The 27,442-nt window shown below is 39.1% G+C and overlaps 1 long non-coding RNA gene and 1 pseudogene across 1 annotated transcript in view; one reads left to right on the top strand and one right to left on the bottom strand.

Moving 5' to 3' along the window:
- The window catches only part of LOC102159324 (uncharacterized), a 538,926-nt gene that overhangs the window by 4,233 nt on the left and 507,251 nt on the right, over window positions 1–27,442 (top strand). The window lies entirely within an intron of this gene.
- On the bottom strand, window positions 20,975–21,460 carry LOC110260449 (large ribosomal subunit protein eL21 pseudogene; annotated as a pseudogene).

The raw sequence follows: 27,442 nt of genomic DNA, 5'->3' as shown, positions 1-27,442 counted from the left end.
CCCTGAAAGGGTGTTCCTGTAAGTGAGGAATGCCTGGATGGACCATTTTTGTAGTCCTCTCATGTCACAGATCCAACAATTCCATTAAAGGTCCAGACCATGAACACAGTCACACTTTAGTGACGATCGGGAAGATGAGTTCTCTTTTCCAATATGCAAATTCTTGGATTGACGCATAAAGCTGAATCCCAGGGAGGTGATACAGTTTGCCAAGGTCTTCTCAGGACTATAGCTAAATACGTCAAATTATTAGACCCCTATAAGTAGCTGAGTGCAAATCCCTCCTCCTGTTGGCAGGGTTGGTGTAGATGGATGTGGGCTTTATTGGTTCATTTCACCAATTGTTATACATTGAATGCTGGTTATACAAAGTTCTGATCTCCCTCAAGATGGTGATCATTTTCATGGAAAGGTAGTTGTGGTCAGACGCTGCCAACTACCATGTTTCTCCATGTTTGGGCATCCTGAGTAGCGAACACATGGAGGAGGGTGGGGATAAACCAGTCTATGTACCCTGCTTTCTTTTCTCTTCTGCCCACCTCCATTTTCCACTCAGGGTTTTCTTTTTCACCCATGTGTCTCATCCTAGATTTGGGCAAAAGGAGCCTTTAACCGAAGACTCTGTTTTACAAGATGTCACATGGGAGTTCCCACTGTGGCACATCAGGTCAAGGACTTGGCTTTGTCTCTGCAGCAGCTCAGATTTGATCCCTGGCCCTGGAACTTCCATATGCGGTGGGTGTGGCCCTGCCGCCAAAACAAAAAAAACAAAAACAAAAACAGAAGGTCTCATACACTACAAATACAACTCAGATCTCAACAAGATACTTTTTCAATTGTGTGTCCTGGGTGGGAAAATATAGTGGGGACAGACACTTCACAAGGGCATGGAAATAATTTGAGTGGTAGAACTCTTAAATAAGAGAAAAATTAATTAACAAATCCTTTCAGCATGAAGTTGGTAGATTTGACATAATGAGATAAGGTTTCCAGCAGGCATTCCATATTTTGCCATGTGACACATTCTTATTACTTTTATTTTTTGGCTTTTTAGGGCCACACCTGTGGGATACAGAGATTCCCAGGCTAGGGGTAGAATCAGAGCTGTAGCTGCTGACCTACGCCACAGCCATAGCAACGTCGGATCCTTAACCCACTGAGCAAGGCCAGGGTTTGAACTTGGATCCTCATGGATGCTAGTCAGCTTCGTTTCTGCTGAGCCACGATGGGAACTCCCAAGTTCTTATTTCTTTAAATTTGTTTACATGTAGGTCCAGATCTATGCTCTCCAATATGGTAGTTTTAAATAGTCCCATGTGTCTATTTAGGTATAAATAAACCAAAATTAAACAAAATTAAAAATCCAGTCCTCGGGCCCACTCACCACATTTCAAGCACGCGACAGCCACCCAGGCAGCGTGGCTACCATATGGGAGAATTCAGATATAGAACATTTTCATCATTGCAGAAGATTGTGTTGGACAGCATTGGTCAGGATGGAGTGAATGTGGAGCGTGATAGATTCTTTACATGGGCACTCAGATTGGTATTAAAGCAAGGATTGCAGAAGTTTCATTTTTACAAAAATGTTTAGGAGTTCCTTCATGGGTCAGCGGGTTAAAGATCTGACATTGTCACTGCTGTGGCTCTGGTTACAGTTGTGGTGCAGGAACTTCTGTGTGCCACTGCATAGCCAATGAATATTTACTTTATAAAACTCTCAATATTCAGCTTATTTAAGTAATTAAAAGCTCACTCAGGGGAGATCCCATTGTGGCTCAGTGGGTTATGAACCCGATGTAGTATTCATGAGGATGCGGGTTCAATCCCTGGCCTTCCTTAGTGGGTTAAGGATCCCGTGTAGCCATGAGCTGTGGTGTAAGTTGATGATGCAGCTCAGATCCCATGTTGCTGTGGTTGCGGTGCAGGCCAGCAGCTGCAGTTCCAATTTGACCCCTAGCCTGGGAACTTCCATAGGCTGCAGGTACGGCCCTAAAAAGAAAAAAAACAAAAAAAGAAAAGATCATTCAGGAAAGGCCTAAGATAATGGCACAAAATCATGGGTAAGGTAAAAAAAAAGTATGCAAAATAAGATGCCAGCTGAAATACAGAAATATTTTGTGTGCCATGAAAGGTACATCAGCTGAATTTGTTACCAGAATGGTCTCAGTGATGCTCATAGCAGTAATACTGGCAATAATTCAGAGATTACATATATTTTCTGGATCTAGTCAATGGAGGGACATCCTGATGAAACATATCAAATCTGAGGTCATAACTACCCTCAGACATATGCTAAGAATAAATACTAAATAAATGCTTGGAGTTCCTGTCGTGGCACAACGGAAACGAATCCAACTAGGAATCATGAGGTTGTGGGTTCAATCCTGGGCCTTGCTCAGTGGGTTAAGGATCCAGCATTGCTGTGAGCTGTGGTGTAGGTCATAGACGCAGCTCTGCTCTGGCATTGCTGTGGCGGTGGTGTAGGCTCCAATTCAGCCCCTAGCCTGGGAACCTCCATAGGCTGAGGGTATGGCTCTAAAAAGCAAAAAACAAAAAAAAAATGTTCTTAAAGTGACAAAATTAAATTGAGATAATGTATGCAATTCTCTGGAAGAGGTAAATGCAATACAAGTCTTAAGAATTTTAATATTTCTTAAAGAGATGCTAAATTTACAGTTCAGTTGTGCCTTATGTATTAAGATGTTTTATGATATTTTTGTGATAATAATGTATTTTATGTGACCATATTAAAATGTTTTAAATGATATGTAAAATTATGGTTTATTTCTGAATCTAGTTTTGCTTAAAGAATTCATTGACAGGGAGTTCTCGTCATGGCGCAGCAGAAATGCATCTGACTAGGAACCATGAGGTTGCAGGTTCGGTCCCTGCCCTTGCTCAGTGGGTTAAGGGTCCGGCATTGCCATGAGCTGTGGTGTAGGTCGCAGACGCAGCTCGGATCACGTGTTGCTGTGGCTACAGCTCTGATTAGACCTGTAGCCTGGGAACCTCCATATGCCACGGGTGCGGCCCTATAAAGACAGAAGACCAAAAAAAAAAAAAAAAAAAAAAAGAATTCATTGACAATGATAATTGCTATTACCTCAGAAGAGGGAAACCTCTCTAAATTGAATTTAATTAAAAAACTAATAACTACAATGACTCAAGAAAGTTTGTCTAATTTGGCTTTGCTGTCAGTAGAACCCAAATTATGTGAAAAAAATCTTTAACAATGTAATTAGCGATCTGCCGAAATAAAGGCAAGAAATATTTTTATGAAAAAAATAATAATTTATGAATTATATGTCTCTCAGTCTAACACTGGCAGATTACCAAAGAACACTGTAACTTGAATTAAACTCCGTTATCTTTGATGTTATACTGACTTTCAATCATTTAAATTTAAAAGTATTAAAAATATTTTTCAATTTTGTCTTTATGAAGGTATCCTTTTCAAGGAAGGGGGATAGAATATATTTTAACCAGTGGGTTGTCAGCTTGATTTACACCTCTAAAATATATTGAAATATGGTATGTGGGCCTCCATTTGTCTTCTGGCCTTCGATCTAGATAATAAGAGTGGGTCTGGTTCTGTCAGTCTTTCTGCAGGAAGTAGAAATGCCTTTGCCCACAGGTTAGTAGAGACTCCTGTTTCAGAACCCCAGGGAGTTTAGATACAAATGCACAGGATTCTAGGTCAACTTCATGGCGAAACAGCCAAGTAATTTCAGACATTTGGGGTTTGAGAATATTGAGTGTTTGCAACGGGTTATACTTCAGTGGATACCAACCAGTCTTATGTTGCCTCAACCAGTACAGAACAAGGAGGAGAAACTATTGGGTTTGAGGGATTTCACTTTTGCCCCAGGAAAAATGTGTTTGGCAGCAGAGTATCCTTAAACCTTGGAACAGTTAATTGAGAGGGAAGGTGGGTGCTTCTGCCTCCTCTTCCCTTGGGCTATGACTGGATTTCTCTGATTTGAATGTTGTGGATCTGGTGTCATCACCTCTGAAAGCAGAGGAATGGGGAATATTAATTTTTTTAAAATTTCATTAAAGTACCATTGTAAATATTTAAGGTGTACAACTTGATGTCTTGATATATGTACTCATTATGAAAGAATCAATACCATCAAGCTAATTAACATATCCTTACCCACCTCAATAGTTACCATTTTCTTTCTTTTCTTTCTTCCTTCTTTTCTTCCTTTCCTTCCTTCCTTCCTTCCTTTCCTGTCTTTGGAGCGGGGGTAGAGTCCTTACAAATCTAAAAGATGAAGATTCTGTGGCCTGCTGTTTAAGCATTGACCAGTCCCTTCACTGTAACTCAGACGCAAGAAGTGAGTTTTACCCCAGTTTCAAGGAAGTAAAGAATGAGTTGTAGGAGTTCCCGTCGTGAAGCAGCGGTTAACGAATCCGACTAGGAACCATGAGGTTGCGGGTTCAGTCCCTGCCTTGCTCAGTGGGTTAACGATCCGGCGTTGCCGTGAGCTGTGGTGTAGGTTGCAGACGCAGCTCGGATCCCGCGTTGCTGTGGCTCTGGCGTAGGCCGGTGGCTACAGCTCCGATTCAACCCCTAGCCTGGGAACCTCCATATGCCGCAGGAGCGGCCCAAGAAATAGCAACAACAACAACAACAAAAAGACAAAAGACAAAAGACAAAAAAAAAAAAAAAAAAAAAGAATGAGTTGTAAAGGTCCCCACTCTTGCCCTTTTGCCTTCCTGCTGAAGGCCAAAGGGAGCCCTTCCACACCTGGACCAGGGCCTCTGGGTCCTGTTTTACCAGTGACCTAATCCATGGACCATCAATTCAAGAAAGGCCTGCATTAAGCTCCCAAGGGCCACGTAGCTGTGACATTTTGTAATAAGGACTGGCTTCCTCAGATGTGTCCCTGAAAGTGAGCTCTAGCCTGGGCTGAATTTCCATCCATCTCAAGTGCAGAGGGAAGGGGCGTTCCTGGAGCCACTGCTTAAAAGGGCTCTGGGCTCAGGTTTCCCAAGAACAGCTGCTGGTCGTTTAGGCATCTGAAACCTTTGAATGGAACATGTGAGGTGTCTGTCTGACTTACAAGGAAGGTTCGGCAGCTCTGAACCCTGGGAATGAAATGGCTTTCGAAGGGAAAGATGAGAGGAAGCAGGAAAGGGCAGAGGCCGCTGAATGAAAGGGGCAGGCGCCTGTGGGCTGAGATGGCAGAAAGAGGGACATGCTTCTGGAAAGAAAAAAGAACAATATCAAATTAGTTCTTGTTTTGTTTTTGTTTTTATGTGTCAGTGGGAAAGGCTGGTGGTGACAACAGGCTAAAATGAAGGCCTGGGGTCCCTGAGAATGTGAGCTGTGCAAGGCAGAGGGTAAATGAGGATCAAACCTGTTTGGTTCACTGCTTCAGGGCCAGGCCTGAGATGCTGAGTATGTAGGAGGGGATTGATAAATGCTGCTGAGTTAAACATTGAGTGAATGGCTCAGCCAGTCTGTGGATTTCATGGGTGCCCATGTGGCCTGAAGGAAAGTGCTTGAAGGTTTGAACAGATGCGTATGGATGTGGGAATAGTGGCTCCTCCTGTGTGATCTCAATGCTTTCAGCCTCAATTTTTTTCATTTTTAAAATCTGTTTAGTATAAGCCCTTTGCTGAGTTACGTGAGACTTAAATGAAGTGTCAGATGTAAGTTCCAGGTGTACATTTATTCTGAGGACCTCATTCTCTTTAATCCTTTTTTCTTTCCCTTTCTAGAAGCTGAGGAAGTATAGTTGTAACAGACCAGATCATAGTCTTTGCTTCTTGTTCTCAAAATTATCTGATATTTAGAAACAAGGCAAAGAGGACTGCATGTGCTTTCAGTGTCATCCTGGAACACTGACTAATAGACCTACCCAATAACTACTTAACAATCACGGAGGAAATTCCTGTATTTGATATTCTATTTTTTTATGGATCAGGGCCCTAACTCTGTCATGTTACCTTTTAAGTGGTAGAATTTTGTTTAATAGAGATGCAGATTTCTGTCTGGTAGAAATTTTAACTGCAGGGAATAGTTTCTTTGTTTTCTACCTAACCTAGCAAATTTTTTTTTTTTTTTCAAATGGCCTCACCAATGGGATGGCATCTGAGCCACTGTTGCAACCTTTGCCACACTGCAGCAACACCAGATCCTTAACCCACTGCACAGGGCCAGGGTTCGAACCCATGCCTCTGCAGCCACCCAAGCTGCTGAAGTCGGATCCTTAACCCACTGTGCCACAGCGGGAACACCTAACCTAGCAATTTTACTTGATTATTTTTCTTTAATCCCTGCAACTTCTTAGTTCCTCAAATGCTCTCTGATAATATTTTGTGATTCTTCTGATTCCTTCTTAAATTAGTCAGATAAATTAATCATTCCATAATATATTAAATACATCGATCATGTGAGTCATGTTTTTAACTTTTTCAATACCCTGACTGTATTTAGAGATCTCCATCTTTTGCTAGCAATGCCTAGAACATTGCTGGGCATTCAATATAGGCTTTTCGACTAAATGAGTGAGGAATAAACTAGAGCATGAACTACTAAAGGAGGATGGAAAGAGCCCTGAGTGCTGTCAGCTTTTGATCCCACTCTAATATCTTCCTACATAACTTCATCTTAATCATTGCATTTCACACTTGCCAAACTTAAAGGTTTGGTGCACACTTAAATTTACTCCAGGGTGCGAAGAAGCTGAGAGTGGTATATACAGTTGAGGACTGCTGTCAGTTGAGCTCATGCTGCCCCATTAGCTTCTGCGGAAAGCCTCCATCTGCCACTGGACTCAGAGGCCCGTGTTAGTTCAGTAAAGGCATTGATGGCTGAGGTTCTGCATTTTCAGCCTTTAATATCTACCATCTGGTCCACCTCTTAACCTATTCTCTATTCAAACACACAATTTCCTTTCTTTTCTCTTTCCCTTGCTCCCTGTTTCCACCTTGGACAGCATCCCATTGAACATCTCTTGACAATTCCCAGTGCGGCATTTGGGCACCCAGATTCTTTATCTGATACCCCCATACTTCCTAAATATACAGAACCCTTTTCAATCCATTTATTTATTTATTTCTAAAAAGGCACATCTGTGTCATTGATCGGTTAGGGATTGAGTTCTGCTACATGTCGTTGAGAATCTGAAAACAAAACAAAACGTGTTTTTAACAGTCAGAGGATCTATTATTTCTCACCTAACAAGAAGTTCTGATGCGAGCCGTTCAGACATAATTTGGCAGCCAAATGACACTACCCGCCACCCAGGTTTCTTCTGTGTTTCTATGGAGACTTGCTTGCCATGTGGTTTTCATTTTCAAAAAAATATGTTGTTTTGTGGTTGCAAGATGAATGCTCTTCCAGAATCAAGTTCACAATCTAGAGAGAATGAAGTAGAAAACTGAAGGCAAAGAGCACATTTTAGCTGAGTGTCTCCTTTTAAAGAACGTTCCCAGCATCCCTTCCTGGTGATTTCCAGTAATACCTTCTCAGTCGCAACTGTGTCACATGGCTACCCTTAGCTGCAAAGCAACCTGAAAAATACCGGATACCCTAAAACAAATTGTAACTTTTTTACTAAGGAAGAAGGGAGACTAAATATAGGTGAGGAATCTAGTGATGTCTGCCATAATTTTATTTATTTTTATTTTAACACATTTAACTTAATTTTTTAGATGGTCTATTCCCTTTTTTCTTATTTTTTCCTGCCAGTTTTATTAAGATGTAATTTACATACAACACTTTAGGGAGTAGAACACAATGATCATGAAATGATTACCACAATAATTTTAGTGAATGTCCACCATTTTTTCCCCTTGTGATGAAAACTTTCAGGATTTATCCTCTTAACAACTATCATATATAACTTATAGCGGGGCTAAGTATATTTATCATGCTGTACTTTACATCCTATACCCATCAGTATAGCATAGATACAGTAGTTATCATCCTATAACTGAAAGTTTGCACATTTCAACTACCTTTACTCAGTCTGCCCGCTCATCTCTGGCAACTGTAAATCTGGTCTCTTTCCATGAGTTTGTGTGTGTGTGTGTGTGTGTGTGTGTGTGTGTGTGTGTGTTTGAAGTGAAATTGGCTTAAAACACTATGTTAGTTCCTGTTACACAACGTAGTGATTTGATATTGCTATACATTACAAAATGAACACCACGATAAGTCTAGTTCTCATCAGTCTATGCAAAGATATTGCATTATCATTGATTATATTCCCATGCTTACATTTCATACTTGTGACTCATTTATTTCATAGCTGGAAGTTCGCACCTCTTAATCTCCCTCACCTATTTGTTTCATCTTTCTTCCTCTGGCAATTACTGGTTCCCTGTACCTTTGACTCTGTTTCCGTTTAGTTATGTATGTTCATTTGTTTTGTTTTTTGGATTCCACATATAAGTGAAATCATATGATACTTGTCTTGCACTATCTGACTCACTTCATCTAGCATAATACTCTCCAGATCCATCCATGTCGTTGCAAATGGCAGTTTCATTCTTTTTTTTTTTTTTTTTTTTTGTCTTTTTGCCTTTTCTAGAGCTGCACTTGCGGCATATGGAGGTTCCCAGGCTAGGGGTCTAATCAGAGCTATAGCCAATGGCCTACGCCAGAGCCACAGCAACGCGGGATCCGAGCCGTGTCTGCAACCTACACCACAGCTCACGGCAATGCCTGATCGTTAACCCACTGAGCAAGGGCAGGGACCGAACCCGCAACCTCATGGTTCCTAGTCGGATTCGTTAACCACTGTGCCACAACGGGAACTCCTTCATTCTTTTTTTTAATGGCTGAGTAATACTCATAGATATACATATATTACATCTTTTTTTCTCTTCTATTGAAGAGCACTTAGAGTGCTTCCATATTTTGGCTGTTGTAAATAATGCTCCCATGAACATAGGGGTGTGCACATGTCTTTTTTTTTTTTTTTTTTTTTTTTGGTTTTTAGGGTCGCACTTGTGGCATATGGAAGTTCCCAGGCTAGGGGTTGAATTGGAGCTACGGCTGCTGGCCTACACCACAGCCACAGCAACGTGGGATCCGAGCCACGCCTGTGACCTACACCACAGCTCATGGGCAATGCCAGATCCTTGACCCACTAAGCAAGGCCAGGGATCCAACCTGCATCCTCATGGATGCTAGTCAGATTCATTTCCACTGAGCCATGATGGGAAATCCCACGTATCTTTTCAAGTTAGTGGTTTTTTTTTTTATAAATGCTTAGAAATAGCATTTAGAATAGCTGGATTGTATGGAGTTCTATTTTTATTTTTTAGAGGAACCTCCATACTGTTTTTCATAGAGCCTGCACCAATTTATATTCACAACAATGCACAAGGGGTTCCCTCTTCTTTATATCCTTACCAACAGATATTATTTTTTGTCTTTTTTGGTAATAGTTATTCCAGCGGTTGTGAGGGCATATTACCTTGTGGTTTTTATTTGCATTTCCCTGATGACTAGTGTTGTTCAACATCTTTTCATGTGTCTGTTGGCCATCCATATGTATTCTTTGGAGAAATGTCTATTCAGTTCCCTGCCCATTTTTAATTGGGTTGTGGTTTTTTTTTTTTTTTTTTTTTTTTTGATGTTGAGTTGTATAAGCTCTTCGTATGTTTTGGATATTAGCCCCTTATTTGTTATATGATTTGCAAATATCTTCTCCCATTCAGTAGGTGGCCTTTTTGTTTTGTTGATAATATCCTTTTTTGTGCAAAAGCTTTTTAGTTTGATGTAGTCTCATTTATTTTTGCTTTTGCGTCCCTTGCTTGAGGAGACATATCCAAAATAATGTTGCAAAGACTGCTGTCCAGGAGTATACTGCCTATGTTTTCTTTTAAGTGTTTTATGGTTTCAGGTTTTACATGTAAGCCTTTAATCCATTTTGAGTTTATTTTTGTGTATGGTATGAGAAAGTAGTCCAGCTTGATTCTTTTGTATCAATGTTGTCCAGTTTTCCCAACACTATTTATTGAAGAAATTATTTCTTCCCCATTGTATATTTTTGTCTCCTTTGTCAGATTAATTTACCATGTAAGTGTGGATTTATTTCTGGGCTCTCTATTCTGTTTCACTGACTTAATGTGTCTTTTTAAAAAATTTTTATTTTACTTATTTTTTCTTGTTTTATTATTTTAATTTTTTTCCGCTGTACAGCATAGGGACCAAGTTACTCTTACTTGTATACATTTTTTTCCCCACCCTTTGTTCTGTTGCAGTATAAGTATCTAGACATAATTCTCGATGCTACTCAGCAGGATCTCCTTATAAATCCATTCCAAGTTGTATTTAATAACCCCAAGCTCCCGATCCCTCCCACTTCCTCTCCCGGGCAGCCACGAGTCTATTCTCCAAGTCTATGATTTTCTTTTCTGTGGAAAGGTTCATTTGTGCTGTATGTTAGATTCTAGTTATAAGTGATATCATATGGTATTTGTCTTTGTCTTTCTGACTTTCCTCACTCAGTATGAGATTCTCTAGTTCCATCCATGTTGCTGCAAATGGCGTTGTCATTCTTTTTTATGGCTGAGTAGTATTCCATTGTGTATATATACCACCTCTTCCGAATCCAATCATCTGTTGATGGACATTTGGGTTGTTTCCATGTTTTGGCTATTGTGAATAGTGCTGCAATGAACATGCAGGTGCATGTGTCTCTTTTAAGTAGAGTTTTGTCCGGATATATGCCCAAGAGTGGGATTGCGGGGTCACATGGAAGTTCTGTGTAGATTTCTAAGGTATCTCCAAACTGTTCTCCATAGTGGCTGTATCAGCTTCCATTCCCACCAGCAGTACAGGAGGATTCCCTTTTCTCCACACCCCCTCTAGCACTTGTTCTTTGTGGACTTATTAATGACGGCCATTCTGACTGGTGTGAGGTGGTATCTTGCGGTAGTTTTGATTTGCATTTCTTTTATCATCAGTGATGTTGAGCATTTTTTCATGTGCTTGTTGGCCATCTGTATATCTTCCTTGGAGAAATGTCTATTCAGGTCTTTTGCCCATTTTTCCATTGGTTGATTGGCTTTTTTGCTGTTGAGTTGTATAAGTTGCTTGTATATCCTAGAGATTAAGCCCTTGTCAGTTGCATTGTTCGAAACTATTTTCTCCCATTCTGTAAGTTGTCTTTTTGTTTTCTTTTTGGTTTCCTTTGCTGTGCAAAAGCTTTTCAGTTTGATTAGGTCCCATTGGTTTATTTTTGCTTTTATTTCTGTTGTTTTGGGAGACTGACCTGAGAAAACGTTTGTAAGGTTGATGTCAGAGAGTGTTTTGCTGATGTTCTCTTCCAGGAGTTTGATGGTGGCTTGTCTTATATTTAACTCTTTCAGCCATTTTGAGTTTATTTCTGTGCATGGCGTGAGGGTGTGTTCTAATTTCATTGCTTTGCCTTCAGCTGTCCAGATTTCCCAGCAATGCTTGCTGAATAGACTTTCCTTTTCCCATTTTATGTTCTTGCCTCCCTTGTCTAAGATTATTTGACCATAGGCGTCAGGGTTTATTTCTGGGTTCTCTGTTCTGTTCCATTGGTCTGTCTGTCTGTTTTGATATCAGTACCACACTGTTTTGATGACTGTGGCTTTGTAATATTGCTTGAAGTCTGGGGGAGTTATGCCCCCTGCTTGGTTTTTATTTCTCAGGATTGCTTTGGCAATTCTGGGTCTTTTGTTGTTCCATGTAAATGTTTGGATTGTTTGTTCTAGTTCTGTGAAAAATGTCCTGGGTCATTTGATAGGAACTGCATTGAATCTGTAGATTGCTTTGGGTAGTATGGCCATTTTTACAATATTGATTTTTCCAATCCAGGATCGTGGAATATCTTTCCATTTCTTTACATCTTCTTTGATTTCTTTGATTAAAGTTTTATAGTTCTTGGCATATAAGTCCTTTACCTCCTTGGTCAGGTGTATTCCGAGGTATTTAATTTTGTGAGGTGCAATTTTAAAAGGTATCGTATTTTTGTATTCCTTTTTTAATATTTCATTGTTGGTATACAGAAATGCAACTGACTTCTGAATGTTAATCTTATATCCTGCCACTTTGCTGAATTTATTAATCAGTTCAAGCAGTTTTTGGGTTGAGTCCTTAGGGTTTTCCATGTATAGTATCATGTCGTCTGCATATAGTGACAGTTTGATCTCTTCTCTTCCTATATGGATGCCTTTTCTTTCTTTTGTTTGTCTAATTGCTGTGGCTAGGACTTCTAAAACTATGTTGAATAGCAGTGGTGAGAGTGGGCATCCCTGTCTTGTTCCAGATTTGAGTGAGAAGGCTTTCAGTTTTTCTCCATTGAGTATTATATTTGTTGTAGGTTTGTCATAAATGGCTTTGATTATGTTCAGGAATGTTCCCTCTATACCCATTTTGGCAAGAGTTTTGATCATGAATGGATGTTGGACTTTGTCAAATGCTTTTTATCATATGGTTTTTGACTTTTCTTTTGTTAATGTGGTGTATGACGTTGATTAATGTGTCTGTTTTTGTGCAAGTGTTGTACTGTTTTGATTTCTGAAGCTATGCAATATAGTTTAAAATCAAGGAGCCTGACACTTCCAAATTTGTTTTTCTTTCTCAAAATCATTTGGCTATTTGGAGGTCTTTTGTATTTCCATATAAATTTTAGGAGTATTTGTTCTAGTTTTGTGAAAAATGTCATTGGTATTTTGACACGGGTCGCAAATCTACAGATTGCCTTGGATGGTATGGTCATTTCAATAATATTAATTCTTCCAATTCATGAGCATATGTATTTTTTTATTTATTTATTTATTTATTTTTTTAATTTTATTTTCCCACTGTACAGCAAGGGGGTCAGGTTATCCTTACATGTATACATTACAATTACAGTTTTTCCCCCACCATTTCTTCTGTTGCAACATGAGTATATAGACATAGTTCTCAATGCTATTCAGCGGGATCTCCTTGTAAATCTATTCTACGTTGTGACTGATAAGCCCAAGCTCCCGATCCCTCCCACTCCCTCCCCCTCCCATCAGGCAACCACAAGTCTCTTCTCCAAGTCCATGATTGATTTTCTTTTCTGAGGAGATGTTCATTTGTGCTGGATATTAGATTCCAGTTATAAGTGATGTCATATGGTATTTGTCTTTGTCTTTCTGGCTCATTTCACTCAGTATGAGATTCTCTAGTTCCATCCATGTTGCTGCAAATGGCATGATGTCATCCTTTTTTATGGCTGAGTAGTATTCCATCGTGTATATATACCACATCTTCCGAATCCAATCCTCTGTCGATGGACATTTGGGTTGTTTCCATGTCCTGGCTATTGTGAATAGTGCTGCAATGAACATGCGGCTGCATGTGTCTCTTTTAAGTAGAGCTTTGTCCGGATAGATGCCCAAGAGTGGGATTGCAGGGTCATATGGAAGTTCTATGTATAGATTTCTAAGGTATCTCCAAACTGTTCTCCATAGTGGCTGTACCAGTTTACATTCCCACCAACAGTGCAGGAGGGTTCCCTTTTCTCCACAGCCCCTCCAGCACTTGTTATTTGTGGATTTATTAATGATGGCCATTCTGACTGGTGTGAGGTGGTATCTCATGGTAGTTTTGATTTGCATTTCTCTTATAATCAGCGATGTTGAGCATTTTTTCATGTGTTTGTTGGCCATCTGTATATCTTCTTTGGAGAAATGTCTATTCAGGTCTTTTGCCCATTTTTCCATTGATTGATTGGTTTTTTTGCTGTTGAGTTGTATAAGTTGTTTATATATTCTAGAGATTAAGCCCTTGTCAGTTGCATCATTTGAAACTATTTTCTCCCATTCTGTAAGTTGTCTTTTTGTTTTCTTTTGGGTTTCCTTTGCTGTGCAAAAGCTTTTCAGTTTGATGAGGTCCCATGGGTTTATTTTTGCTCTAATTTCTATTGCTTTGGGAGACTGCCCTGAGAAAATATTCATGATGTTGATGTCAGAGAGTGTTTTGCCTATGTTTTCTTCTAGGAGTTTGATGGTGTCCTGTCGTATATTTAAGTCTTTCAGCCATTTGGAGTTTATTTTTGTGCATGGTGTGAGGGTGTGTTCTAGTTTCATTGTTTTGCATGCAGCTGTCCAGGTTTCCCAGCAATGCTTGCTGAATAGACTTTCCTTTTCCCATTTTATGTTCTTGCCTCCCTTGTCAAAGATTAATTGACCATAGGTGTCAGGGTTAATTTCCAGATTCTCTATTCTGTTCCATTGGTCTGTCTGTCTGTTTTGATACCAGTACCACACTGTTTTGATGACTGTGGCTTTGTAGTATTTCTTGAAGTCTGGGAGAGTGATGCCTCCTGCTTGGTTTTTGTTTCTCAGGATTGCTTTGGCGATTCTGGGTCTTTTGTGGTTCCATATAAATGTTTGGATTGTTTGTTCTAGTTCTGTGAAAAATGTCCTGGGTAATTTGATAGGGATTGCATTGAATCTGTAGATTGCTTTGGGTAGTATGGCCATTTTCACAATATTGATTTTTCCAATCCAGGAACATGGAATATCTTTCCATTTTTTTACATCTTCTTTGATTTCTTTGATTAAGGTTTTATAGTTCTCGGCATATAGGTCCTTTACCTCTTTGGTTAGGTGTATTCCGAGGTATTTTATTTTGTGAGGTACAATTTTAAAAGGTATCGTATTTTTGTATTCCTTTTCTAATGTTTCATTGCTGGTATACAGAAATGCAACTGACTTCTGAATGTTAATCTTATATCCTGCCACTTTGCTGAATTTATTAATCAGTTCAAGGAGTTTTGGGGTTGAGTCCTTAGGGTTTTCTAGGTATAGAATTATGTCATCTGCATACAGTGACAGTTTGATCTCTTCTCTTCCTATATGGATGCCTTTGATTTCTTTTGTTTGTCTAATTGCTGTGGCTAAGACTTCCAAAACTATGTTGAAGAGCAGTGGTGAGAGTGGGCATCCCTGTCTTGTTCCAGATTTGAGTGAGAAGGCTTTCAGTTTTTCCCCATTGAGGATTATATTTGCTGTGGGTTTATCATAAATGGCTTTGATTATATTCAGGAATGTTCCCTCTATACCCACTTTGGCGAGGGTCTTGATCATGAATGGATGTTGAACTTTGTCAAATGCTTTTTCTGCATCTATTGAGATGATCATATGATTTTTGACTTTTTTTTTGTTAATGTGGTGTATGATGTTGATTGATTTGCGTATGTTGAACCATCCTTGTGAACCTGGGATGAACCCATCCTGGTCATGGTGTATAATTTTTTTGATATGTTGTTGGATTCGGTTGGCTAAGATTTTGTTGAGAATTTTTGCATCTATATTCATCAATGATATTGGGCGATAGTTTTCTTTTTTGGTGGTATCTCTGCCTGGTTTTGGAATGAGGGTGATGGTGGCCTCATAGAATGTCTTTGGGAGTATTCCTTCTTCTTCAACCTTTTGAAAGAGTTTAAGGAGGATGGGCACCAATTCCTCTTTATATGTTTGATAGAATTCACCTGTGAAGCCATCTGGTCCTGGGCTTTTATTTGTAGGGAGTGATTTTATGACCTCTTCAATTTCATTTCTAGTGATTGGTCTGTTCAGTTGGTCTGTTTCTGCTTGATTCAGTTTTGGCAGGCTGTAAGATTCTAGAAAATTGTCCATTTCTTCCAGATTGTCAAACTTCTTGCCATATAGTTGTTCATAGTATTCTCTTATGGTTTTTTGTATTTCTGCTGTATCCGTTGTGATTTCTCCTTTTTCATTTATAATTTTGGTGATTTGGGTTCTTTCTCTCCTCTTTTTAGTGAGTCTGGCCAGGGGTTTATCAATTTTGTTCACCTTTTCAAAGAACCAGCTCTTGGTTTTATTAATTTTCTCTATTGTTTTTTGAGTCTCTATTTTATTGATTTCTTCTTTGATCTTTACAATTTCCTTCCTTCTGCTGACTTTAGGACTTCTTTGTTCTTCTTTTTCTAATTCATTTAGGTGGAGGGTTAAGTTGTCAATTTGGGATCTTTCTTCTTTTTTGAGAAAGGCCTGGATTGCTATAAATTTCCCTCTGAGCACTGCTTTCGCAGCATCCCATAGATTTTGAGAGGTTGTGTCTTCATTATCATTTGTTTCAAGATAGTTTTTAATTTCCTTCTTGATTTCCTCATTGACCCATTGGTTTTTTAGTAGCATGTTGTTTAGTCTCCATGGAGTAGGTTTTTTCTCTTTGCTTTTCCCATGGTTGATTTCTAATTTCATGGCATTGTGGTCAGAGAAGATACTTGAGATAATTTCTATGCTCCTAAATTTATTGAGATTCGCTTTATGTCCCAATATGTGGTCGATTCTTGAGAATGTTCCATGAGCATTTGAGAAGAATGTGTATTCTGATTTTTTTGGATGTAGTGTCCTGAAGATATCAATTAAGTCTAACTTTTCTATTGTTTCCTTTAGGATCTCTGTTGCTTTATTGGTTTTCTGTCTAGAGGATCTGTCCATTGATATGAGGGGGGTATTAAGGTCTCCTACTATGATTGTATTCTCATCAATATCTCCCTTTATGTCTGTTAATATTTGTTGTATGTATCTGGGTGCTCCTATGTTTGGGGCATATATGTTGATGATAGTAACATCCTCTCCTTGGATGGATCCCTTAATCATTAAATAGTGTCCTTCTTTGTCTTTCTTTATGTCTTTTGTTTTAAAGTCTATTTTGTCTGATATGAGCGTTGCAACTCCTGCTTTTCTGTCATGTCTATTGGCATGAAATACTTTTCCCCAGCCTTTCACTTTCAATCTATATGTATCTTTTGTCCTAAGGTGAGTTTCTTGTAGGCAGCATATTGAAGGTTTTTGCCGTTTTATCCACTCAGCCATTCTGTGTCTTTTGATTGGGGCATTCAGTCCATTGACATTTAAGGTGATAATTGATAGATGATTATTTATTGCCATTTGATCCTCATGTTCCAGTTGATTCTATGGTTCTCCATTCTTCTTTTTTTTTTTTTTTTTTTTTTGGTTGGATGGTCTCCTGTTATTATCTGCTTGAGTGTATTTTTTTTTTCATTTTTTGCAAATGCAATATTTGGTTTTGGCTTGTGGTTGCCCTGTTTTTTAAGTAGCATATGTATTTTATACTTCCATTTGTTTGTGTTGTCTTCAATTTTTTTCATCAGTATCCTTTTTTCCCTTTCTTTTTAGGGCCACATCCATGGCATATGGAAGTTCCCCAGCTAGGGTTCAAATTGGAGCTGCATTGCTAGTCTACACCAAAGCCACAGCAATGCCAGATCCTTAAACCACAGAGTAAGGCCAGGGATTGAACCTGCATCCTCATGGATACTAGTCGAGTTTGTTACCGCTGAGCCCACAATGGGGACTCCTCATCAGTGTCTTACAGTTTTCTGTATAGGTCTTTTACCTCCAGAGTTAGATTTATTCCCAAGTGTTTTATACTTTTTGATGAGATTGTAAATGGGATTGTTTTCTTAATTCTATTTCTGATAATTTGCTGTTAGTGTATAGAAATGCCACATATTTCTGTATATTAATTTTGTATCCTGCAACTTCACTGAATCACATGTGAGTTCTAATAATTTCTTAGTGGCATTTTTATAGTGTTCTAAATAAACTATCATGTCATCTGTGAATAGGACTGTAGCAACAACAAGTGAAGCAAACTTAAAAGAGGAATCACACATGCTTCACATTCCCTTAGAAGGCTGAAGCAGAGATAAAAATGCCAGCAGATTAGCCTTAATTCTCTTTACTACAGCAGATAACAGTGCTTGTTTAAGACAGTTGCTGAGAAATTATACTCAATCAGGAGGAACACAAGAGTGAGAGGGAAATTAATAAACCAATTGTCAAACAGGAAAAATGACAAGTGATTATGAAACCCCCTTATGTCTCACTGTGTATGATGAATTGACACTAAATTTCCTGTGAGTCATCACTAAATTGCAGAAAGGTAAATTGTCTACAAACATGGCAGCCTCACACAAGTATGTTCCCAGTCACCTGTGACTACTCATCTTTTACACTTATTTATACCACTGTAGTGTCTAGAATATTTGACAATTAGGTTTAAATCCAAGCACTGTGTCCTTTTTTTTTTTTTTTTTTCTGCAAAAATGGCTTATGCTGGAAGGTAGCAACTAAATATTTGAAGTTGGTGAAGGAGTGGTGAATAGATGAAGAAATTCAGCTAGCCTTTGACAAGATTGGGCATTAATTAATGCTGAGTATTAAAGCAATGTGTGTGTGTGTGTGTGTGTGTGTGTGTGTGTGTGTGTGTAGTGGGGTTACACTTTGAACATAGTCCACGTGATTTTATTGTGATATGCTCTTGTATTACAAGAAAATGAAATGTATACATGCAGCTTTGAAACATGAGCTCTTCAAACTTGATGTTCCCCTGCTGAATGAATGCCCACAGGAAAACTCAGGTTTAGGCAGATATTTGGATGTGTCTGCTGCGTAGCGCACAGCTTGTGCTTATTACGGTCCATTCTGTTCTGTACTCATAATTCCACGTGTAATAGTTTGTGATATTTCACAATGCTAAAGTATTCTTTGAAGAAGTCTCTGCCTTCACAATCGAGGACCGATACCACCCCCAGATTGTATTGCGTGTGGAAATATAGTCATGATTATAAAAGTTATGGCTACATCTTGCAGAATAATCTTTTTCTCCTCATCTTTGGTTTATCTCTAAGTATATCATATATGATCGTATGTTTATGGATAAGAACTTTTTGAGACACTCTTTTCTTGTTCATTTACATCATTGCTCTTTGCTTCATGGTACATGTTTGTTTGGATACCAAAAGGACTTAAAGTGAGCAGATATTATTTTTTCACTTAGGAAATAGTATGCGCTCAATGTGAAAAATGCACTCAGATGAAAAGAAAAAAAATATCTATAGTCTCATCACTCAGTGATAATTAATGTTAGCATTTGTGTGTGTGTGTATACACACACACACACACACACACTTTTTTTTCCTCACATTATCCTCCATCTTGTTCCATCACAAGTGATTGGATACAGTTCCCTGTGCTATACAGCAGGGTATTTTTAAAACATAGCTGTGATCATATGTGAATGATCAAAGTACATTTTGAACATACATGTTTGTGAAGGACCCTGAACTAGACCTTATTAACAAGAATTGTTAATTGTTAATTCTTGTTAATAAGTGATAGGAAAAAAAAAAGCTGGGATAAATGAAAACAAAAGATAGATGAAAACTCACTGTAACGAATGGTCTAAAATTCCTCTTCCACCAAATCTTTTTTTGAAAGACTAAAGAGCACCTTCTTTTCTTTTTTTTTTTAAATAAAGGAATTAATGATGTGGTTATTGTGATTTGTCCAACATTATTTCACATAAGCTTCCTAACAAATACAATAAGGAGTAGTTGTACCACCACTAACATGAATTGATAGAGTCAGGTCTAAGAACCAGGAGTCTGTACTTTCCATTCCATCAGGCTCCTATCCTTGGGAACTGATTGATTATGAAATTGCAAGCTCTTCCTTGGTCACACTTGTCTTAGTCACCTTGCTTGGCATCTGGACTTGAGTGAGCTGAAGAGGTCTTGGGGGTCTGGTCTAAGCCCTAAGGGCTGTGCCTTGATCCCAGCTTCAGAGGTTGTTTTGTTCTATTGTGCCCATGATATGAACACTAGACTATAGGAAAGGTAGGTATTTTAGTTGGAATCTTTGTTTTATTATTTCAAGTTGTGGGACTTGAAAAATTATTTCCGGTTGTGTGACTGAACCTTAGTTTTCTGATCAGTAAAATGGGAATAATATTATCTCCTAGAGCATAATATTATCCATGAATTTTGAATATGATCATACACCTTAGAAGAGACTGATTAAAAAGTGCTCACCACCTATTAGTGGGATAAACGAGGCCTACCATCAAGACACAAACCCCTGGATTATGCTGATGAATAGCTGAGCCTCCGAAAGGGTAGGGGTGTGAAACATTTGACTCCTCTCTTAACTTTGCACACAGGAAGAGTTGGAGAGATGTTCAGGACTCTGGGTGGGAAAAAGAATGGAGGTAAATCCAAACAAAGACTTTCGCATTGATTTCCAAGAACCTTTTGATAGCAGTGACCCTCCATACTTGTCTTTGAACCTCTGGTGCCCCAGTGCTTATTAAGTGACTATTTGTGCCAGAAATCTTTCCAAATGCTAGGAACTTTCAATAATGGCTTTTCAAATGAATTAGAGTGTGGTGGAGGTTACATATGTATGTTGTAAAAGGACTCTTTTTTTTTTTTTTTGGCCACATCCATGGCATGTGGAAGTTCCTGGGCCAGGGATAAAATATATGCTACAACTGTAACCAGAGCCATAGCAGTGATGGCACTGGATCCTTAGACACCGAGCCATCAAGAAACTCCAAAGGGACATTTAAAACGGTTTTTCCTTCTTTTTTTCCCCATTCTGCCCTTCTTTTGGACCAACTGGCAGACAATCATATCCAGTCTCAACTGATATTATTTAGTCTTGGGATTTGAACTCAAGTTTGCCTGATTCCATATCCATTCTTCTTTTGCTATGAACACCTCCAAAATAACCTCTGAAGGGAGCCAATAAATTTAAGTCTTTGGAACTTTATACTCAATGAACAGAAGGGACAGGACCAATAAATGTATAAGAAATAATAGTGACGCTTGTAAGACAGTATATTAATTCCTTACAGATCTCCCCTCACCAGAATGAAGCATGCCATACCAGTAAATTTTGCAGGTAATTCGGTATTACCTCTGCAAGGTTCAATACAATTTTGATTTTCATCATTTTTCTTGTGAGAAATCATATGCTAGGATAATATATTATTTTATTCATTCTTAACTAGAAAACATTGAACATAATTTTACCTTTTTTCAAGGATTGGGACATTATTATTTTGTTCATGAATGTCCTTGGGACTATGGTTTGTTTCTTCTTCTTCTTCTTCTTCTTCTTTTTTTTAAACAGTCTAGGTCTTTTATTTTCTTTGCACTTATCATGTCATGAATTCCTAAGGATTGGGTTCCAACAGTTCAGGCTCCTTTCCATTGGTTCTCATGAAGTGAGCTTCTCTGGCTGGAGCAGTCTGGTGCTTCAGCTGAACCCAAGTCACTTTTTCTTTGGCTTCCTTCTTTTTCTGATCGTTTTCCTTCACACATTTCAGGAAGTTGTCTCCGCGCTTAGAGTGCTTAATATGCACGATATGCACATTAATTCTTTTGGCAAGAATTGTGCCCTTAACTTGTTTGTTTACAACAGTGCCAACAGCATGCTGGGTTACATTGTAGACTCTTCCAGTTTTGCCATGGTAACATTTGTGTGGCATTCCTTTTTGAGCAGTGCCCATTCCCTTGATGTCTACAATATCACCTTTTTTGTAGATTCGCATGTATGTGGCCAAAGGAACAACTCCATGTTTTCTAAAGGGGCTAGAGGACATAGAGCGGGTGCCCCTCCTCTTTCCCTTTGTGTTGGTCATTTTGGTGAATTACCGAAAGATGGCGGTGCCGTCTTTCCTCTCTTTCCTCTTTGTCTGAATTTCAGCCATCACTTCTGCTGTGTTTGTGGTTTTTTTCTTTCTGTTTTCCTTTCTTGGTTCTTCTACTGGCTGATGCTAGTCTTTCTGTCCTAAAAGTCAGTATGACTGAACACGTTAACACTATAATCAAGGTCTTGCATCCACAGAGCAAAGTGTGAGTTTTAATAAGGATGCCATTTACTCTGTTTTCCCATTTACTTCAATGGTGGGTGTTTTCAGGGTACAGGGGCTTAGCCAGAGACAGACTGGCCTCCAGGGAAGTGAATGTGCCAAATTGTAGTAACCCTTCTTCAGGAAAGTTGAGTGTGGCAAGAACAGATGGAGGTAGTAAAGGCTGGGTAGACAGAGCTGGAGCCTGGTCTCTGGGAAGAATTGGATTGAGGGTTGGGGAGATTCAGAAAAGGAGATAGGTGACAGAAGACAAAGCCTGAGAGGAATGAGAGGGCGTGCCAGAAGGGAAAAGGAAACGAGCTGCCACATGTTACACGTCTAAAGCCTCGCCATCCTGTTGCCTCCTCAGAACACATATGTAAGCACTGTGATATTTATATGTACCCCCCTCAGAAAAAAGATTTACTCTCTACCTCTCTCTTCCCTTCTCCTTTGTCCTTTAACTTTCTGTTGGGTTTGGTCAATGGGAGGCATGGGTAGGTAACTGGAAGATGAAAGGAAAGTGAGGTCAGAATATTTATTTCTCCAGGTCACTATGGGTTGCATCCCTCTCCTGAAACACCCAGCTCCTATCGGGCATCCTTCTCCATACAGCGTGGTCCCAGTACCTCCCCTGTCCCTCCAGGACTAGTTACCCCAACTTTTCCACAATGTAGGTTCCTCTATACCCTGCCCACACCTTTGTGAACAGTCCTTGTATTACATTCTCATCAATTGCCAATTTTAGGGTATCATCAGTATTCTGCTGTTACCTTGACTGACCCAGGCACTACGTTTTTTATTTTTCTTTCATAAATGGGATAAGTGAATTTTAGATGTTTTTATGTAACATGCCCACACTCACACATCTAGAAATAGTTGTTTCTGGGATTTGAAGCCAGGTATGTTCAATGCCTATGTACTTTGCATTATGCCAGTCTGTGTGAGTATTTATGGTGTAAACTAGAGAGCCAGAATCTGGGAGGGATCCCGGGAGGGATCCCACTATGAGATGAAGAAAGAAAAAGATATATTCTATATATGTTAACTGACTAACCTGGACAAGATGCTATGACTGTAGGATCATAAGACCTTAGACCTGGAACAGTTCTTAACTGTAAAGAGTCTTCATGCTGTGCTCATTGGAGCCCTAGCAGTTCCACCCAGAAGAATATAACATTTCATGAGGAAGAAAGAAATATGAGCTAGCCTTAGACATGGCCATCTGTTTCATTGAGAGCAGATACACTTTAATCAGTTTTTTATTTTATTTTTCCTCAAGTGCTTACCAAATAAAATCATGAACGAGAAGGTTCTAAAGCTTTCTTTGCTTTCTTCTTTAAAATGTGGCTGTCCTATCCCATAAGACAATTGGTTCTATTATTAAGATTGTACATATAGGGAGTTCCCTTTGTGGCTCGCAGTAACGACCTGACTAGATCCATGAAGACACAGGTTTGATCCCTGGCCTTGCTCAGTGAGTCAGGGATCCAGCGTTACCCTGAGCTGTGGTGCAGGGCACAGACACAGCTCGGATCTCGTGTTGCTGTGGCTGTGGCATAGGCCAGCAGTCATAGCTCTGATTCAACTCCTAGCCTGGGAACTTTAATATGCTGTGAGTGTGGCCCTAAAAGGAAAAAAGAAAAAGACTGTACATGTAAAATATCTGGCTCTCCATAAAGGTATATTTTCATTCCTTTTGAGTATATCCAGAGAAGAAAATCCAGTTTAGGTTGTGGAGTTTTCATTTCAGTCTCTGACTCAGTAGAGATAGATTTAACCATCAAGAATTCCCTAAGTATGGCTTTGGTCTGAAAAAACTGCGGCAATTGGAAAGTGGAGAAGAAGAATGAGTTCTACTCTGAGCCCTGGCAAGCCAAGCATATGCTTCTGTGGGGGGATAAAACTGTATAACCACTCTGACTCACACTGATGAACAGATGATCAAACGCATTTAATCCCTGAAATATAGGCCCTTATCCATTTACAAACAGCTGCTCCTGATGGCCTTCAAACACTTGAACATCCTGAGCTGGAAAAAATATCCTTTGCCGGGCATGTATCTTGATCCGTGTTTTTTCCAGCAGTAATGTTTGAGAACCACTGATCTAAAGAGCTAGGGGAGGGTATAACCCACGGATATACATGTACTCAGTTGTATGTGAATGGAAACATCTAAACACACACTAACACATGACATCAAGCTCAGCTGTATAGTAGTAGAATCTCCAAGGGGGCTTTAAAAATTTTTGAGGTCCAAGTGACATCCCAGACCCTTTAAATTGGAAACTCCGAGAGTGATATTCCAGGTTATTTCAATGTGCAACCAAGTTTGAAAATCAGTGTACTAGATTAGATTTTTCTTTTTTGTGTGTCTTTTGTCTTTTTAGGGCCACACTTGCGGCACATGGATGTTCCCAGCCTAGGGGTCCAATCAGAGCTGTTGCTGCCGGCCTATGCCAAGGCAACGCCAGATCCGAGCAGTATCTGTGACCTACACCACAGCTCACAGCAATGCTGGGTCCTTAATCCACTGAGCAAGGCCAGGTATTGAACCTGCAACCTCATGGTTCCTAATCAGATTCATTTCCGCTGTGCCACGACAGGAACTCCTAGATTAGATGTTTCTTATGATGAGGTGCTCTTGGAATGCTTTTACTTTTTAACAATAAAACACTTTGTTTTTATAAATGGCCAGATTTTATACAGGCTTACTTTTATTTTTGGCCACCTGTGGAAGTTTCCAGGCCAAGGATCAAACTTGCCCCATAGCACCAACCCAAGCTACAGCAGTGACAAGGCAGAATCCTCAACCACTAGGCCACCAGGGAACTCCAATAGGCCCATACTTCCTCTATGATGGAGTAACTGTGCTGAGACATACCTGTTCACAGTAAACAATGAAAAAACCCACGTGAAATAAGTGAGGCAACGGTTTCTGGACATTAGACAATAGACAGTGCCGAACTGTGATTTGTGAGAGAAGAAAAAATAATGTAAAATTTACGTTCATCCGTGCTCTTTGTCCAAAGTCACTTTCTCAGATTGCAGTGAAGGGAGAGGGATCTCAAGCAGAACATAGGAGAAGAGAGAGGTTGGAATTTGGGGAGAGTGAAATGTCTGGAATTTAAGGGTCAGAATACCAGGGAGGCGGAATCTGCCTGGAGAAGGAACTTCAAAATCTGCATAAAGACCCCCTTGAGGATAGGTTAAACACCAACCTACAGATGTACAGGGAAAGACTCCAGGAGGCTGGGCAAAACGCAACCAAAAAATTATAAGCTGAGGGGTTCCTAGAACACCCACGGGGCCGGGAGATGTCTGAATTTTGGTCAACCACAGTAAAATGTTCATGTTGAAGCCCTGAGGACACTGGAAGATTGTGCCTTACAAAAGTGAATAAACTAACTCTAGAGTCAAGGACGTTCAAAACTTGCCCTAAAAATGGTTATAAGAAAATTTTGAAAAGCTCAAGCTGAATTACAAGTGATTTAAATGCCTGCCTGAATGAAGTACAATGCCTTTTTAAAGTAATGTGTGTGTGTGTGTGTGTGTGTGTACAATCTAGCAGTCAATATTACAAAATGCACAGTGGCCAGGATCTAATAAAACAAAATACTAAACGTGTGATGAAGCAAGAAAATTCTAAGCTACTATATGGAGAAACACCAATTTTTATAAATAAAATAACATGAAAAAAGTAATGGAATTAGCAAATGAGGATCTTAAAACAGTTAACGTAAATGTCTACAAGGATTTAAAGGGAAACCTAAGCTGAATAAGGAGAAGAATGAAGGATTTTTCAAAAATGGAATTTCTAGAAACAAAATCTAAAATGGAAAATTTCGTTGGAAGGGATTAACAACTGATTAGACACTAAGAAGGAAACAAAAACACTGAATAAGAAAGCATAGCAATGGAAACTATGCAAACTGAAGCACGGAGGGAAAGAAGACAAGATGAACAGAGACTTAGTGGACATTATCAAATGTCAACATAGGGTGTAATTAGAATTTTATAAAAAAATAGGGAAAAAAACCCCAGAAAATTATTTGTTGAAACAGTGGCAATTTTTTTTTTTTTGGCAAAGATGATGAAAATTATCAATCCACATATTCAAGATATTCAACAGAACTCCAACCATGATAAGCAAAAAAACCTCACATATATTTATAAAATTTTTGAAAATCCATGATAAAGAATAAATCTTAAAGGTAGCCCAGTAAAGGAAATATACATTACATATGGAGTAAAAGATAAGGATCTGTGGACTTCTAATAGGAAACAGTGTGAGCAGGAAGACAATAGAATGACATTTTCGAAGTGCTCAAATAAAAGCTATCAAACTTGAACTCTCTAAACAGGGAAAATACCTTTAAAAAAGAAAGGAAGAAAAACCTTTCCAGATGTCCAAAATCTGAGAGAATTCCTCACCAGCAGAACTGCACTATAAAAAAATTTTTTTTAAGTTTTTTTTTTTTTTTTATGTAGAAGGAAAATAATGGGAGATGAAAGCTTAAATCTTGGGAAAAAAAGAAGAACACTGGAATGGTAAATAATTTATAATATGTAATAACTACATGCAATTATTAATGAGATATTTTACACTTTTTTTGGTACTAAGTCTTTGAAATCCAGGTGTGTTTTACACCTACAACACTCTTCAATTTAGATAACCACATTTTAAGTACTCAGTTGCCCCATGTGGCGAATGGTTTATTGTAATGGGCAGCACAGCTCTGCCCATCAGCCTGGTTTATTTCCTCAGTTACAGTTGATCCTATAAACAGTAGTTTGAACTGCTTGGGTCCACTTATATGTATTTTTTTTCCCTCAAATAATCTGTACTATAGTGCTGCAGAATCTGCAATTGGATTTAGAACTGCACACAGAGGGCCGACTGTAAAGTTATACCTGGATTTTCAATTGCACAGAGAATGGGCATCCCTAACTCCAGCTTTGTGCAAGGGTCAACTGGAGTTACTGTTATCTAAAGTAATACACTTTGTATTTATTTTCTGTCCCACCCTGCTAGAATATAAACTCTAACAGAGAAGATCATTGCCGTATTCACTGCTCTATGTCTAGTGGCTAGAACAGAACCCAAAACATGGTAGGTACTACTTTTTATTTCTTTTGCAGTGATTTTTTTGGGGGGTGCAGGGCAGCACCCACAGCATATAGAAGTTCCCAGGCTAGGGGTCAAATCAGAGCTACAGCTGCTGGCCTACGCTACAGCCACAGCAGTGCTAGATCCAAGCCACGTCTGTGACCTGCACCATAGCTCATGGCAATGCTGGGTCCTTAACCCACTGAGTGAGGCCAGGGATCTGACCTGCACCCTCAAGGATACTGGTCAGTTTCATTACCACTGAGCCACAATGGGAACTCTAATTTCTTGAAGAAAAAATGTTTCAAAGAGAAAACCTGGATACTATATACTGCAGATAGGGCTTCTAAGAGATGGATCCTAAGAACAAGAATGGCCCTTTGTGGAGGTTGAGTCCATGTAGTTTGAAATTTGATGCATATGGGTTTGAATCTCAGTTCCTCATTTGTAGTTCTATGACTTTGGGCAAGTTATTTAAAGTCAGTGTAGAGGTGCTCAAAATGGGTGTGGTCCTCCTTGAAGGGTTGTGTAACATGGTTTGATTGGGTCAGTATAAAAAGAACAGGTATATGGTAATAATTGTAATAATAAGTAGTATGATTAGCAATTGATTCAAACTTTCCATTGGCATGCTCTAGGAGGAGCTTGGCCTATCTTGAAGTGCC

Source organism: Sus scrofa, chromosome 4, assembly GCF_054392235.1.
Source record: "Sus scrofa isolate SSC_HxYL_T2T_F1_AM1 chromosome 4, Sscrofa_HxYL_maternal_Yorkshire_Landrace_v2.0, whole genome shotgun sequence".
NCBI classification, from domain to species: Eukaryota; Metazoa; Chordata; class Mammalia; order Artiodactyla; family Suidae; genus Sus; species Sus scrofa.
The sequence above is the reverse complement of the archived record's forward strand: the minus strand, read 5'-3'. Positions and strand labels throughout refer to the sequence as shown.